Source organism: Protopterus annectens, chromosome 8.part0 (assembly GCF_019279795.1).
Source record: "Protopterus annectens isolate FY-2018-M chromosome 8.part0, PAN1.0, whole genome shotgun sequence".
Classification (NCBI taxonomy): domain Eukaryota; kingdom Metazoa; phylum Chordata; order Ceratodontiformes; family Protopteridae; genus Protopterus; species Protopterus annectens.
Window position 1 is genome coordinate 1,141,640,841 of NC_056741.1, and position 14,789 is coordinate 1,141,655,629.

The following is a 14,789-nucleotide window of genomic DNA, read 5'->3' on the forward strand; positions in this document are numbered from 1 at the left end:
AAGTATATGAAAACTAAAATAATGTGTGTGTGTGTGTGTGTGTGTGTGTGTGTGTGTGTGTGTGTGTGTGTGTGTGTGTGTGTGTGTGTGTGTGGTGTGCATAATATATAGTTGTGTATAATACACCCAAACTTGCATGCAGCTAACATTTTATGGTAAATTATTAGTCCAAGCCAATAAAAGGTTTGTATAAAAAAAATAATCTGGAATTTGAACTCGCACACACACTCACCGTAATTTAGTCCACAGTAAAGTGTGATAAGGTGGTTACAAAAATACTATACAAGTCAGCTTTATGACTCATACTTTTTATCATAAAACTACTCCTTCCTTAAAATCCTTTAAGACTTGAATTTACTTGCTGTCTTTTCCCCAGTCCAGCTAGACAGCATTCCCAAAGAAAAGGCTCTAGTCTTGATACATGATGTGAGGCACTGCCATATAATCTAAACATTGTGAAAAAAAATCCAATCCCCATACACACACACACACACACACACACACACACACACACACACACACACACACACACACACACACACACACACACACACACACACACACACATGCCTGGCAGTTGGCACAGAGGATTAAGGTAATGCTATATCATACCATGAGTAAGAACCAGACATTCAAATGATCACTCTGTACACTTCTGCATTTTACGAACTAGCATTTCACACTTATGTAAAGCTTTTTGTTATTCTAAATGGAAGCCTACACTGGCTATGTTGTCCCCTCTTGCCTAGAAGCATTTCATTTCAGTAATGCTTTGGCAGTATACAATAATTTTGATGGTTACTTTTGTGTTTGTCTTTTAAGGTCAAAATGCAGTGTGAAAGAGGTCACTGCAGGGAAAATCCCCCCTTCTCTTTGAGCTCATAGTTGATTATACTGGCTAATAAAGTGGACAAGGTGGGCTCCCCGGCATGGGATTGGAGGCGTCCACAGAATGAGCTTTTGAATTCTGCATACAATAGTATTCAGATACAGATTTAAGATTTGAAACTTGAAACATGACAAAAATATGTATATGCAGATGGAGGTTCCTTAGACAAGTGGAACCCTGGAATACAAAATAAGATGAAAAGGGAAAAGGCATTCACAGTACAAAAACACAGCAATAAATGTTAACAACAGGTGCTTAAGCACTGTTTTCTCAAGCATTGCTATTTAGAAATGCAGTAAAGAGGTGTGGAGTCTTTTGAGGATGAGTTTGGTTGGCATGACAACCACGTTTGAGGAAGAGCAGGTGTGATTTAGCACGAAGAATAAAACAGTAATTTACAGGAGCTGATGACCTGATGAAATTCAGATACCTTCCTGATGACCCTGTTTCACATGCTGCAGTTTTCACATACAAGTTCACCCCCAAGCTAGCACTGGAGCCTCAGTCCCCATAAGGCATAAATATAGTGCCAGATTTAAGAACAAAGCCATTTAGTGGAACCCCTTAACAAATTATACAATAGGAGAAAGAAACTCCTAATCCATGAAAGTAAACTTACCACCCCATGAGATAGGGAAGAGCTCAAAATGATCAAGAAAGAACTTAGAAACAAAATCAAATTCTTCAACAGCAAGTATAACTTGTGACTCTCCATCCATGTTAAAGATAACCACAACGCTTTCTTCAGCTATATCAAGAACCTAAGAAATAATAACTAAAAATGCTCTGAGCTAATAGAAAATAACATCACATAATAGGTTCATAGGTTCATAGGTTCATACTAGGCTATCTGCCCTAGGGCATTTATAAGCCTAGCCAGAGCGTGTTTGGCTTTCGCCACCCATTTTAAATGAATTTTGCTATGCCCTTTTTCGAGGTTAGTATACTGTGCCTCTGTCTAACAGTGACACAGAAGTGATACCTGGGGTAAACCTACGATCCCCCATCCACTCATCAAGATTCTTCTTGAAGAGAGTCAATGAGGGACTCTGTCTAACCTGGACTGTGATTTTATTCCAGAGTGAAGGGAGCCTCTGGGTTATGAATCTGTCCCTCCAGCATGTCCTATTTATTTCAGTGCTGAGGTTCAAGTCTCGAGCGTAGCTCGATGGGATTTGGATTTTCTGAGGTGCAGCATGTCCATTAATTCCGGGTTGGACATGGCTTTATACGTCAGGCACAGATCGCCTCTGAGCAGGCGGTATGCCACTGAGTAGAGCTGGAGTTTCTTTAACCGGGCAGCATATGGCATCTGTTTGAGCCCTTTGATCCTCTTGGTGAGGTACTTTTGGGGTCTTTCCAGTTGCTGCAGGTGTCTGGTAAGGTACATCCCAAAAGGGCATTGTACTCAATTATGGGCCTGATGAGGGATGAGTAAAGAGGCACGATGACCTCCCCTGATCTAGATGTGAATCCCTTCATGATTAGGTGGGCTATATAAAATGTTTTTCTAACCACTTTGGCCACGTGGTTGTCAAATGAGAGATTGCTATCAACTTGGGTCCCCAGGTCCCTAATTATTTCTTCTGTACTTAATGGATTACCACCTATGTGGTAATTTGTGGGCAATTTGTTTTTGCCAAAGGGGATGACTATGCACTTTTTGGCATTTAGCTTGAGGCCATGGCTCTGGCACCAGTTGTCTGTTTCTATGAGGCCCTTTTGGAGGATGCTTGTGTCGGCTGAAGAGTCGATTATAGCGCCCAGTTTGCAGTCATCTGCGAACTTGGTCAGCCACAGTCCTTCCGTGTTGGCCTGTACCTCCGAGAAATATATACAGAACAGGAGAGGTCCCAAGACTGAGCCTTGTGGGACGCCACTTGTAACTGGTTTGGAGTCTGACATGGCTCCAGCAATTCTAACCATGTGGGTTCTGTCCTTGAGCCAGTTTGCCACCCATCTAGTGATATAGGGGTTTATATTTAAGCTGGTGAGCTTATCTATAATGCCCGAGTGGGGTATTGTATTTCCTGATACTATTCCACACTTGGTAATATTAATAACCTAATCCAGTTAACTGTAACCTCTGATGTTACCTTCTGGATAGTAAACTTTCTCACTGGCAGGATCCAGTCTGTTAGTGTTGCAACCACACTCTCAACAAAAAGAGTGGTTACCAAGTGTCTCCCCCAGGGATCTATCCTGAGACCACTCATCTTTGGTGTCTACTTCTTTGATATGAAAGCAAACATCAAAGGCTCATGGCTGACAAAGTTGCCAATGACTGCAAACTCACAGCTGTTATAAATATCCCAGATGACCCACATATTCTCCAGGAGGGCCTAGTTCATGGAAAAGTTGGTGCTTGTACCACAGCCTCAAATTAAGTGATAAAAAATGCAACATTGTGCCATTTGGCAAACCTAGGCACTCCTGCTCCTATCATATAGATGACACTCCCCCAAAGAATTAACTTGGTCATTACAGACTTCGGCACCTTCATTGACAATGAACTATCCTTTGACTAGTATGTGGTCATTGTTGTTTAGAAATCATTTTATATAGCCAGACTAATCACTATTTTCATTTCTCCTAGATCCAAGTCATCATTCCCCTCTACTCCTCCATTATCAGACCAATAATAGAATATAATGCTCACCTATTTTATTTGCTTGGCTAGGCATATGACCCAGCTCAGCAGACTGCAATGTTTCCATACCAAAAAATCAAGGCTGGATTAGTCTGATCATCTTAAAGTGCTCTTATTTTTTTCCATTTCTTACTGGCAATTGAAAGGAGATGTCAGCCTTACTCACAGAGCCTTGTAAGATCTGGTCTTTTGCAACCTCTTACATATTCATAAAGCTAATACCACACTAAACACCTGTTTAATAGACCTAAACTTCAACTGAAATATAATAGGACTTTTGGTGGGATAGATATATTTCATAAAGAATACCTCTCTTATGAAACAGGTTCCCCCCTCAAGGTTAAACAGAGTAGCTTTTCTTATCAGAGTGGCATCCTATTGACCATTGTTGAGATCCCTATCCATAAATGTGCATAGGTTCTGAAAAAAAAGAATCCATTCTAAGTTTCTTTCATGCCATGCAGCAGACTGCATGGATTATTTGATTTCTGAAAGTTACTCTGCTGAATTTCTTATCTTTGAATGCCAAGCCATTATTTTTGTAACTGGTTAAGGTTGAGTCCAACCCTTTCTGAACAATTCTTTCAACTGAGGGGAAAAGTACAACACAATCCTCCTGTTAGGAAGCCAGAATCTGTAAATAGCAACCCGTCCATCTGAAAAGAGAAGGAGCATAAGAAATGACACCTGTGACACCTGATGGGGTTGCTGAAGATGGCATTTAGTCCTTAAACCACCACTTGAACTCCATGATTGGGCATTTTGCTGGGTATATCACCTATTTGTCGTGGATTATGTAGACAGAACAGAATAGTGTCAGCAATATCAGAAAGCCTTATCTCAAAGAGAGCCACATAGAAAAATATTTATTTTATCATGAAGATTTAACAAAAAAAAAAACAGTGGACTTCCTGGAAGTCATAGCATGGAAGCTGCCTCAGGCTGTAGCTTATCTTCTCTACATAACAGTATTATAAACTGACTTTGTATTTGTGGACACCAACCAGACACATTCCAGAAGGATGCTCACATGGATCCAGTCCAACATTTTGTCCTTGGTTCCCAGTGCTTCACCAATGTAGTACTATGTATCAGATTGAGAATGCAGAGGGGAGTTAGTTTGTGTATCTCATTCTTCTGTCCCCATACAAGTGAGGATGAATTATTCCTTTTTTTTCTCACACAATGGTGGTCATGAGTGTTTCAATAAAATGAATCTTTTCAGAGATAGGGATGTGAAATCACACATTAGCCTATTTACTTGGTCCTCTATTGGTATCCTAAGCATTTCAAATGTTCTTTTCTATTCAAAAGAAAACTTATAGTGTCATAGCTTCCAGCAAAGATAACATAAGTCCCAAGAACATTTCAGTATCTAGAGTACCCTTACTATGTCTGCAGAAATGAAGATCTGTTTGAAGGAAAACACTCAAGACATGCCTACCTATTTCAGACCCAATACAGCTCCTAAAGAGCTGTTAAAGAAAGGACAGACTGAATAGCAAAACTGGTAGAGATGGGCCTTGCTGGTAAAGAAGAACCTAGCATGTTCATTAGTCTATAGTGAAATCTTCCATTCAATGGTGTGCTTAGACTGGCATATTTCCTATAGTGTTAACGGGTACCAGATATTTGTAACTGTTTCTGATTGCTGATATGTACTCTCTACATTAGAAAATCAACTTGTTTGTAACCTTTGTCCTTCAGTCCATCATAAAACAATATAATTCTTTGTGATACTTCACATCTAAATCTTCTAAGTTATTCTTAATCTCAACAGAATTTGATCCTAGTAGCAGATCAGACTGCACACATTCCTACTTATCGCCTTAACGTTGTCCTGAGAAACATATAAACACCAGAAAGTGTTGTGCAGAGCTGACTATTTGTAAAGGTGCTTTACATAGGCTTGCAGTTGAGATAGAAAATGCTAATAGAAATTAGTCTTTGTCTGTAACAATGTTCCCTAGTCCTCCTCATGGGCATGTTATCCTTCCTACAAGAAAAATAATTTATATTGGCCATCCAAAGATTCAAGAGTGGCAAACGAGGGTACCTAGCCTGATCACTGAAACAGTGCCTGAGACTTACAGATACAGCACACTAGTACTGGAATATATAGTCAGGGCAGAGGTACATTCCTTACCCTTTGTAACTTTGGCAAGGACGCTCTACATATGCATAACATGTTTTATCTGATATATAAGCAAACTAACCTACTGTTGAAATCACCAAACTATGAGGTTCAGACTAACATAGTATGATATGGTTCATAAACAAAAACTAGTAGATCCAATCCATATTTAACAAAGATCTTGAAAATATGGTTTTAATGATTGCTTGGATATTTGGTATTTGTTGTTGGGTTTTCTTTTGTTCCCCCATGAAAAATTAGTATTAGGTGGATTTAATTTTCTGTAAGCTTCTTGCTATTATATGTTGTTTGGAGGTAGAGATTCAACAGAACTGGAATCAGAAAAGATTATCTTACAAACTGATTATGTGGTTGGTTCTGGATATGAGAGAAAGAATCAAAGGCCAAGAAAGAACATACTGTACACGCAAGCGTGATAGCCTATTTTATGTGTTAAAAGTGTTTTTATTGCTATATTTCCTTTAACTTAAAAAAGATCCTATCCCCCTACTCGTTTCCTACCTTTCTAGATCTGGTAAAGTCCATTTTTCAGAGTTTGCTGAATTCTGGGCTGTTTGTAAGTTCCTGTGTTGCCCGACCTTTCTAAGATAGACGGAAGCTTCTCTGTTTATCAGTGTGAGTGGTAAGCTTTGGAACAGCCTATCTGTCACTGGAGGAGTGGTTTCAGCTCAGAAACTGTATTTTTATTGTCCGTTTTGGGCTATTTCTATCCCTTTCATCTTTCTGTTTAAAAACCTGTGTTTGCTCGGTTTTGCGCATCGCCCAGCGCCGTTTAACTAGGGTCAAACTGTTTCCCGTGCCATAAAGTCTGCTCTTTAATTTTTCCCTTAGAACTAGACAATTTCTTAGTTTTAGCAGTTGAATCTGCTTCTTCGAGCTCAGCAGTTGCTCAGAACTTGTTGTAAGCACTAAATAGCTACAGATTACTACAACACTCAGCCTTCCTCATTACCTAGAGGAAAACAGTTTTTGTACTTACTTACCTCATTTGCCTAGAGGAAAACAGCTCTTGCACCTAATTTCCTCAGTTGTCTAAAGGAAAATAGTTGTTTATTCAGGCATGTCCAAGGGTCAGCTCACGATGTTTTCTCCTGTCTACCGGAATCTGAAGATCTTGGGGCAATGTAGCAATTGCCTTATGTACACAGACAACTCTGTCCTCCTACCTCCCAACACTACAACCTGTGAGAAATGTATTTATCTAGCCAAACTGGAGGCAAAGCTCTCTCCAACTAAGACTGAACTCGTCAGTCAAAAGGACTAGGTTAACACTTGCACCACACCACACTCATCACATAGTCTCACTAAACGTACACCACCAAAACCCACACTTAGAAACACAATAACATTCACAGAGGCTCTCAATAATAATCTGCCCAAGCAACAGAGACCTCCAAAGCAGAAATACAGGCAACATCCACCCCTCAACACAATCCAAAAGACACATACAGCTGAAATGGTGTAGTGGTCTGTTGCTGTGATTATAGTGCACAGGGTCCTGGGTTCGAGACTTGGCCACCTATAACCCAGAGACTCAATGTGCCACTCAAGCACAGCCCATAAGGCAAAACAACATACCAAACACAGTCATAGGTGACTCTATAGTCAGACACACTGATGTTCCACTCACCAGACTAGACAAGGAGAAGGTTACTGTCAGCTGCCTGTTGGCTGCCAGGATCCAGCACATAACCCATGCACTCAGGTCACTCCAGAACAAGTACAAATATGACTCTGTCATTGTCCATGTTGGTGTGAACGACCTGAAACGTATCTCCCTGGACTACATGAAAAGAGACATGGAAGAGCTCTCCGATCATGTAATCAAGGCAGGTATGACTCTAGCCCTGAGTAGCATTTTACCTTCGCCCAGAATGATACCGCAGTACAAGGACAAAATGATTGACTTCAACAATTGGCTAAGCTTCTGGTGTCATTCTAAGGGGATCCAGTATCTGTCTGCCTGAGATGATATGGTCGACAAGCCATGTTGCTTTACCAGAGATGGCCTGCACCTGTAGCTCCTGGGATTCTGGATACTGGCTAAGGCTCTTACCACCCCTATAGTGCCTTTTTAGGCAAGGTTCAAATGAAAAACCCACCACCATAACAGGTACAGGCAAGCAAAAACTGAGGGTAATGCTACTCAATGCTAGAAGTCTAAACCTCAAAATGCACTCACTCGAGGCACTCCTTAAAATGGAGAACATTGATATCTGTGCAGTGACTGAAACCTGGTTCAAGGCTCAGAAGAGCACCCCTTCATTACCAGGCTATGACTCATACCATACCTTTCGGCCATCTAACCTGGACCAGAACACCAAAGGCAGAGGTGTGTTCATATTCATCAAGGATATCCACACCTCCAGGCTACTTACCCAACATAATGCATCTGAAATTATCCAAGTGCAACTAACTCTGGGAAAAACTGCAATACAAATTGTAGCTTGCTACAGATCCCCTACCATGCCCCAGGATTCCCACTCCTCTTTTCTTGATATACTGGAAAATATTAGGGTTCAATCAAACACCCTAGTAATGGGCGATTTTAACTACCCCACCATTAACTGGGAAAACTACTCATGTACCAACTCCTTCGCTCAAAGCTTTTTAGAATTCATAAATTCCAATGCCCTGGATCAACTTATCCGCACTCCAACCAGGGGCAACAATATCCTAGACCTAGTCATTACCAACATGAGTGACTGGTGTTCCACAACTGAAGTCAACTCCTTGTTGGTCAGATCCGACCATAAGCTAATCACCATAGATATCCACCTCCCGCCCCCACCCCTCATCAAGGAAACCACTGTAAAAAATTTCTCCAAAGCCAACTTCATGCTTCTTAAGACAGAAGTGGCAAACTTCACAATACCCATGCAGATGGACAATTCAGTTATGACTGCTGAATCCTACACAAATGCACTCTATAAGCACTTACATGAGTGCATGGATCGTGCTATCCCCAACAGAACCAAGACGGTATCCTCAAAAAAAAATGAAGCCAATCTGGTGGTCCTCTGTTATAAACAAACTCTACAACAGAAGGAAGAAATTGTTTCAAAAAAAGAGTAAAATCCTATGAGTGGAGGAGCTCCCTGGTCAGCCTCAGTAAGAAGCTAAGATTCCTCATAAAATCCTCCAAAGCTAGCTACGAAAACAAGATTGCCACTGATTCCAAGGACAACCACAAAGTATTCGATAGCTTTGTCAAGAATCTCAATGACAACACCCAGATCTGTTCTGAGTTACAGCAAAGCCACAAAAATCACAGAACCAACTGATATTGGCAACATCCTGGCTGATAGGTTCAGTGCTAACTTTACCCCCCTTCTCACCCCCTAAAGGGTAGACCCCCTGCAATCACAACTGTGCAGTTAAAGACTGCACTCTCCAAAGCCAAAAACACAGCATCCATGGGACCAGACAACATCCCAGGCTGTATTCTACACAAACTTCAGAATGAACTGGCTACTCACCTAAGTACCATGTTCAATCATAGCCTCACATCAGGCTTTGTAACCACTGAATGGCACACTGCAATAGTTATACCACTCCACAAAGGGGGAGCCACCACAGACCCTGGGAACTATCACTCTATTAGCCTGATGAGCCTGGTCTGCAAGGCCATGGAACGTATCATCATAAACAAAAACATTGGTAACCTCCAAACTCTGGACCCCACCCAGTTCGGGTTTGTGAAAGGCAGATCATGCCTCCTGAACCTGACCAACTTCTTTGAAACAGTCACCAAAGCCATAGACGAGGGTAAGGCAGTTCACACAGCCTATCTTGACCTTGCCAAGGCTTTCAACACCATCCCCCATTCTGGAATTATAGATAAACTCACTAAACAGGGTATAAATCCTTACATCACAAGATGGGTCGCCAACTGGCTCACTGACAGAACCCACACTGTAAAAGTTGCAGACTCCAAATCTGACTTCAAACCAATGACAAGTGGAGTGCCACAGGGTTTAGTCCTGGGTCCTCTCCTGTTTGGTATCTACTTCTCTGAAGTACGGGCTAACACAGAGGGCCTCTGGCTGATGAAGTTCACAGATGACTGCAAATTAGGTGCCATAGTCAAGTCCCCAAACGATGTGGACATCCTACAGAAGGGTCTCACTGAGACACATGCCTGGTGTCAGAGCCATGGCCTCAAGCTCAACGCCAAAAAGTGCATTGTCATCCCCTTTGGAAAAAACAAAAGGTGTGATAAGAGACCTTGAGACTCAGGGGGACAGTAGTCTCTCCTTTGATAATCACAGGAAATCCTTCTACGTGGCACATCTCATCACGAAAGGGTTCTCAACCAGAAAAAAAGAGGACATTGTTCCCCTGTACTCAGCTCTCATTAGACCCATTATAGGGTAGAACACCCCTTTTGGAATGTGCCTCACAAGACATCTGCAACTGCTGGAAAGGCCTCAGAAGTACCTCACAAAGAGGATTATGGGACTCAAACAGATGCCCTACACTGACCATCTCAAAACACTCCAGCTTTACTCCATAGCATATTGCCTACTCCGAGGGTGATCTCTGCCTAACATACAAAGCTATGTCAAACCCGGAGCTGCTGGACATGCTACACCTTAAGAAATCCCAATCCCTCTGAGATACATGCTGTAGGGACCTAAACCTTGTCACCACAATAAACAGAACATGCTGGAGGGATAGATTCCTGTCCCAGGGACTTCCCATACTCTGGAACAAGCTACCTATGTCAAGCAGTGTTTCTCATTAGCACCCGTCAAGAAAAATCTTGATGAGTGGATGGGAAATAGGAAATTCACCCCGGGGATCACTTCTGTGGCTCTGCTCGACAGGGGCACAGGAAAATAACCTTCTTGGGTGGTGAAAGCCAGGGAACCTTGCTGGCTAGGCTTACATAAGCCCTTGGACCGATAGCCTAGTACCTACCTATGAACCTATGTATGTGTGAGCCCGTACTGAAGTGTCATTGCATGTACAAGAGTCATCTTACTTTGTTTCTTGAGCCGTTGGCAACTGGCATCATTTTAATGCCTTATACCAATTGGCAAGTCCATACTCAACCAAGTTTAGCATGTCATTTTCCATTTGCCAAGGTCATAAAAAGATAATTATATAATTAATCAAACGGTTTGGATGGATCTTATTTGCTATTATATTAGTTCAGAGGTGTAGAAAAATGGAACAAGACAGAAATTTGGATTTTTTTTGTACGTTTCCTGGTGGACACATTGCAAACAGATAAAAAAACATAATCAGGAAACTATTCTCAGGTGGTATTGATGAGTCAAGGAAGTATACATATTGGTGGAACACTTAGGATGATATTTTAAGAGTGGTATTGTGAGAATGGGAAGTAAAAGTATTGGTGGAACACTGTGGAAGATATTTTAAGAGTGGTATTGGTGAGAGTGGGAAGTATACATATTGGTGGAACACTGAGGGCAGTGTTTTAAGAGTGGTGTTGGTGAGACTGGGAAGTAAATGTATTGGTGGAACATTGAAAATAGTATGTTGGACTCAACCAAAGATGATGATGTACTGAGCTATGCCTTTGGTCTTAGGATGGAGAATTTGTTAATATGAAAACTACTTATGCAAGAGATTTAATTCTCCTACATGAATGTTTATGTCTCACTCTTAATGGATAATGTCATCCTAAGAAGTTTCAGGGAAGGTCACTGCATTTGCCTTTGTACCATGATCACCTGGAATCTACGGAATTAACATGTTCTATATAACTGTACTAAAACATTTTCCTGCTGACAGAGAATAAACTTCTAGCTTGTTATCCAGCTCAAACTGTAACAGTTTTGCTCCCATAATTCTAGAATATATGAGCAGAATCGAAATCTATTGTACTGATGGATCATGAATAGCATCATGTAAGCATTTATTTAGTTAGACAGATGGATACTGATCAATGTGGACTTGCATTTGTAATGAATGGCAGATGTTTGGCAACAAATACATAAGAGCATCTTCCTACTCTTGTAAGTCAGATAATGCTAAGGGAAATAGGCGTGGATATTCTTTTGGAGAAAACTGCAACTGAAGCCATAGTTGAAGATAACCAAAAGCCTTTTTTGATATCACAGCAAAGAAAACATACGGAAGGCATCTCTGGGGTGAAATATTTGAGCAGACATTTAAAAATATAGTGCTAACAAGATAAATGAAATAATTATGGAGTGAAAATGCCTAAGTAGTAAAATGCTTCTCACAGTGTTGAGAAAGTGAATAATATATTATAGATATAAATAGTATAAGTGAAATGGCTGGCAAATATAGAAGAAGTGATGCTGGAAAAGATTTCAAGATAGTCTAAGGGACAAAGACATAAACAAATGAAGCACATTTATTGAATGTTTTCTGTAGAAATTATATTGGAACATATGGCCACGATAATAAAACAGACTTTAGATACACAGCAAAATAAGATATTCAGTGGATTCTTGCGTGCTCAAAAATGTCTGATAGGTTTATGACCATTTAAATTATTCTAAGGAGTATATGTAGGTTAAGGCTTGGGTGGTCAAGCATTTACAGGCTGCCTCTGTCCATTAAGGACTTAGGTGCCAGACCAGGGGTGAATTTCCAATTCTCCACCCACTAGTCCAAATAACACTTGAATTGGTGAATTGGTTTAGAAGGGTTATTTTCTGAGACAAGCATGTCCTGTTTATGTTGGAAGCATGGTAAGTCCTTAGATTGGGTATTTCTGATGTTACTTATTTTGTGACTATGCAGAATGTCCATCAGAGTTGGATCCTAGCATGCCTTGTATGCAAAGCATAGATCACCCCTCAGCAGTCTGTAGAAGACCAAGTACTGGGATATGATTTTGAGACAATCCACATGGGAAATGATTTTTATGCCCGGTATCCTTTTTGTGAAGAACATCTGTGGATGTTGCAGTTGTTTGCATGTGCCTAGTCAGGTACATACCAAAGAGGGTATTGTACTGAATGACTGGTCTGAATACAATGGAACAGTGATTTCTATGGACCTAGAAGTTATACCCTTGCTTGTAAGTTATGCAACATAGAATGATTTCCATACTATTGTAGACACATGATGATGGTCAACGGCCAGGTTACTGTCTACATGTGTTCCCCAAGTCCTTGACTACTGGAGCTACTCTTATGGGCTGGTTATCAGTGAGGCAGCTTCCAGAGGTAATTGACTTCTCAAAGGATACTATTATGCATTTCTTGGCACTGAGTTTCAGACTATGGCTGTGATAACAGTTATTTGTCAGAGTCAGCCATTTTTGGAGGATATTTGTATCTTGGGGGGAGGATTCTATAATTGCACCTAGTTTGCAATTATCAGCAAACTAGGCACATTTAGTTTGCAATCATCAAAACATGTGGTCAAGTCAGAGGCCCTTGAAATTGGCCTTGAATTCAGAGAAATAGATGACAAAAAGCAGTGGACCCAGCAGATATCCTTGAGGGGATGCTGCTAGTCAGTGGCCTCTTTGTGATTGTGGACTCCCCTAAGCTGACATCTTGGGTCCTATCCAAGAGCCACCCAGTTGTCCATCAGGTGACACAGGGGTTGATACTTTAGTCCGTGAAATTTTCTACAATACCTCAGTTAAGTGTTGTATCAAATGCCTTGGCCAGAGCATGAAAGACAGTATGCATCATTTTGCCCTCATCCATTGCCTTGGTAACCTTCTCAAAGAACCAGACTGAGCAGGCATGCTTTGCCCTTGGCAAAACCAAACTGGGTTGGATCCAGTATCTGAAAGTTTTCCATGTAATTATTAATCATTTCCATGATAAGTATTTACATGGATTTGCATATGAGGCCAGTCAGGCTTGTGGATCTGTGGTTAAAAGGGTCTGTGGGTGGACCATCCTTGTGCAGAGGTATGACTGTTGCAGTTCTAAATTCATATGGCATGATGCCCATCAGGAGGCTATGTTTAGTGGGTCTAGTGGTCCTGATATGTCATGCTTCATGCTATTTAAAAGGCATCCTGGGATATTATAATAGCCCATTGATGTGGTGTTCTTTACCTTGGAGAGTACACTGAGGACCTACTCTCTAGTGATGGCTGGGGGCATTATGTTCAATGGTATTTACAGAAGTGTGGCTGGGGGACAGAGAGGGGGTAAAACTAGAGGTGAATTTGTTGGCCAATATATATGCTATATGTTCACCCAGTGTAGGTGGCTCCATTTATAACTAGTTCTGCGCATTGTTGTGTACTGAGTTTGAGGCTGAGGACATAGCTAAAGAAAGCCTTATGGTTGTCCTTGTCCTTTACCTGGGAGGCTATTTTACCTCAAATTTGGTTTGGTAGACTTGAGCTGTTCCCTGAATTGCTTGTCTAGATTGATAAGAGGTTTTTTTATCCTGCTTCTCGTTGCACTTCCTTATTTTTGCCATGACTTTCTTCCTTGGGTTGAACAGTCTGTTTGTATTGTGATTTCACCAGGGTGGTTTGTTTCTTGTGTTTGTTTTGTGTTTATTCCTTGTAGGCACTGCTGTCCATATATGTTGTAAGCTACACACTCAAGTGTGATAGCCATTTTTGTGCATTTAAAGTGTTTTTGATTGAATCTGCTTTATTTTCTGAAAAAAAAAAAATACTTGTTTTCCCACCTTTCTAAGCTAGTATAGTCCAATTTTCAGGTTAGTGCTGAATTCAGGGCTGTGTTACAATTTTCTGTGTTTGTCCATACCTTACTTGGATAGAAGGACGTTTCTCTGTTCACCTGTGAGAGAGGAGAGCTTTGAGCAGCCTATCTGTGCCTGGAGGAGTGGTTTCTGCCCAGAAGTTAGTAGTTTTTGGCCATTTTGGGCTCATTTCTATCTCTTTCATTTCCTTGGTATAAAACACACATTTGCGTGGTTTTGCACACCGGGCAGTGACGGTTAGCAAGGGTATAATTATTCCCAGCTCCACAAAGTCTACTCTTCAATTTTTCCCTTGGAACTAGACAAACTTTTAACTTAAGCACTCAAACCATTCACTTCTCAGCCCGGCACTTGCTCAAAGCTCATAGCAAGCACTAATAAACCATAGCACTAGACCCCCCCCCCCCATACTGTAGAGAAGGACAAGGCTCTCTATTCAACCTTAC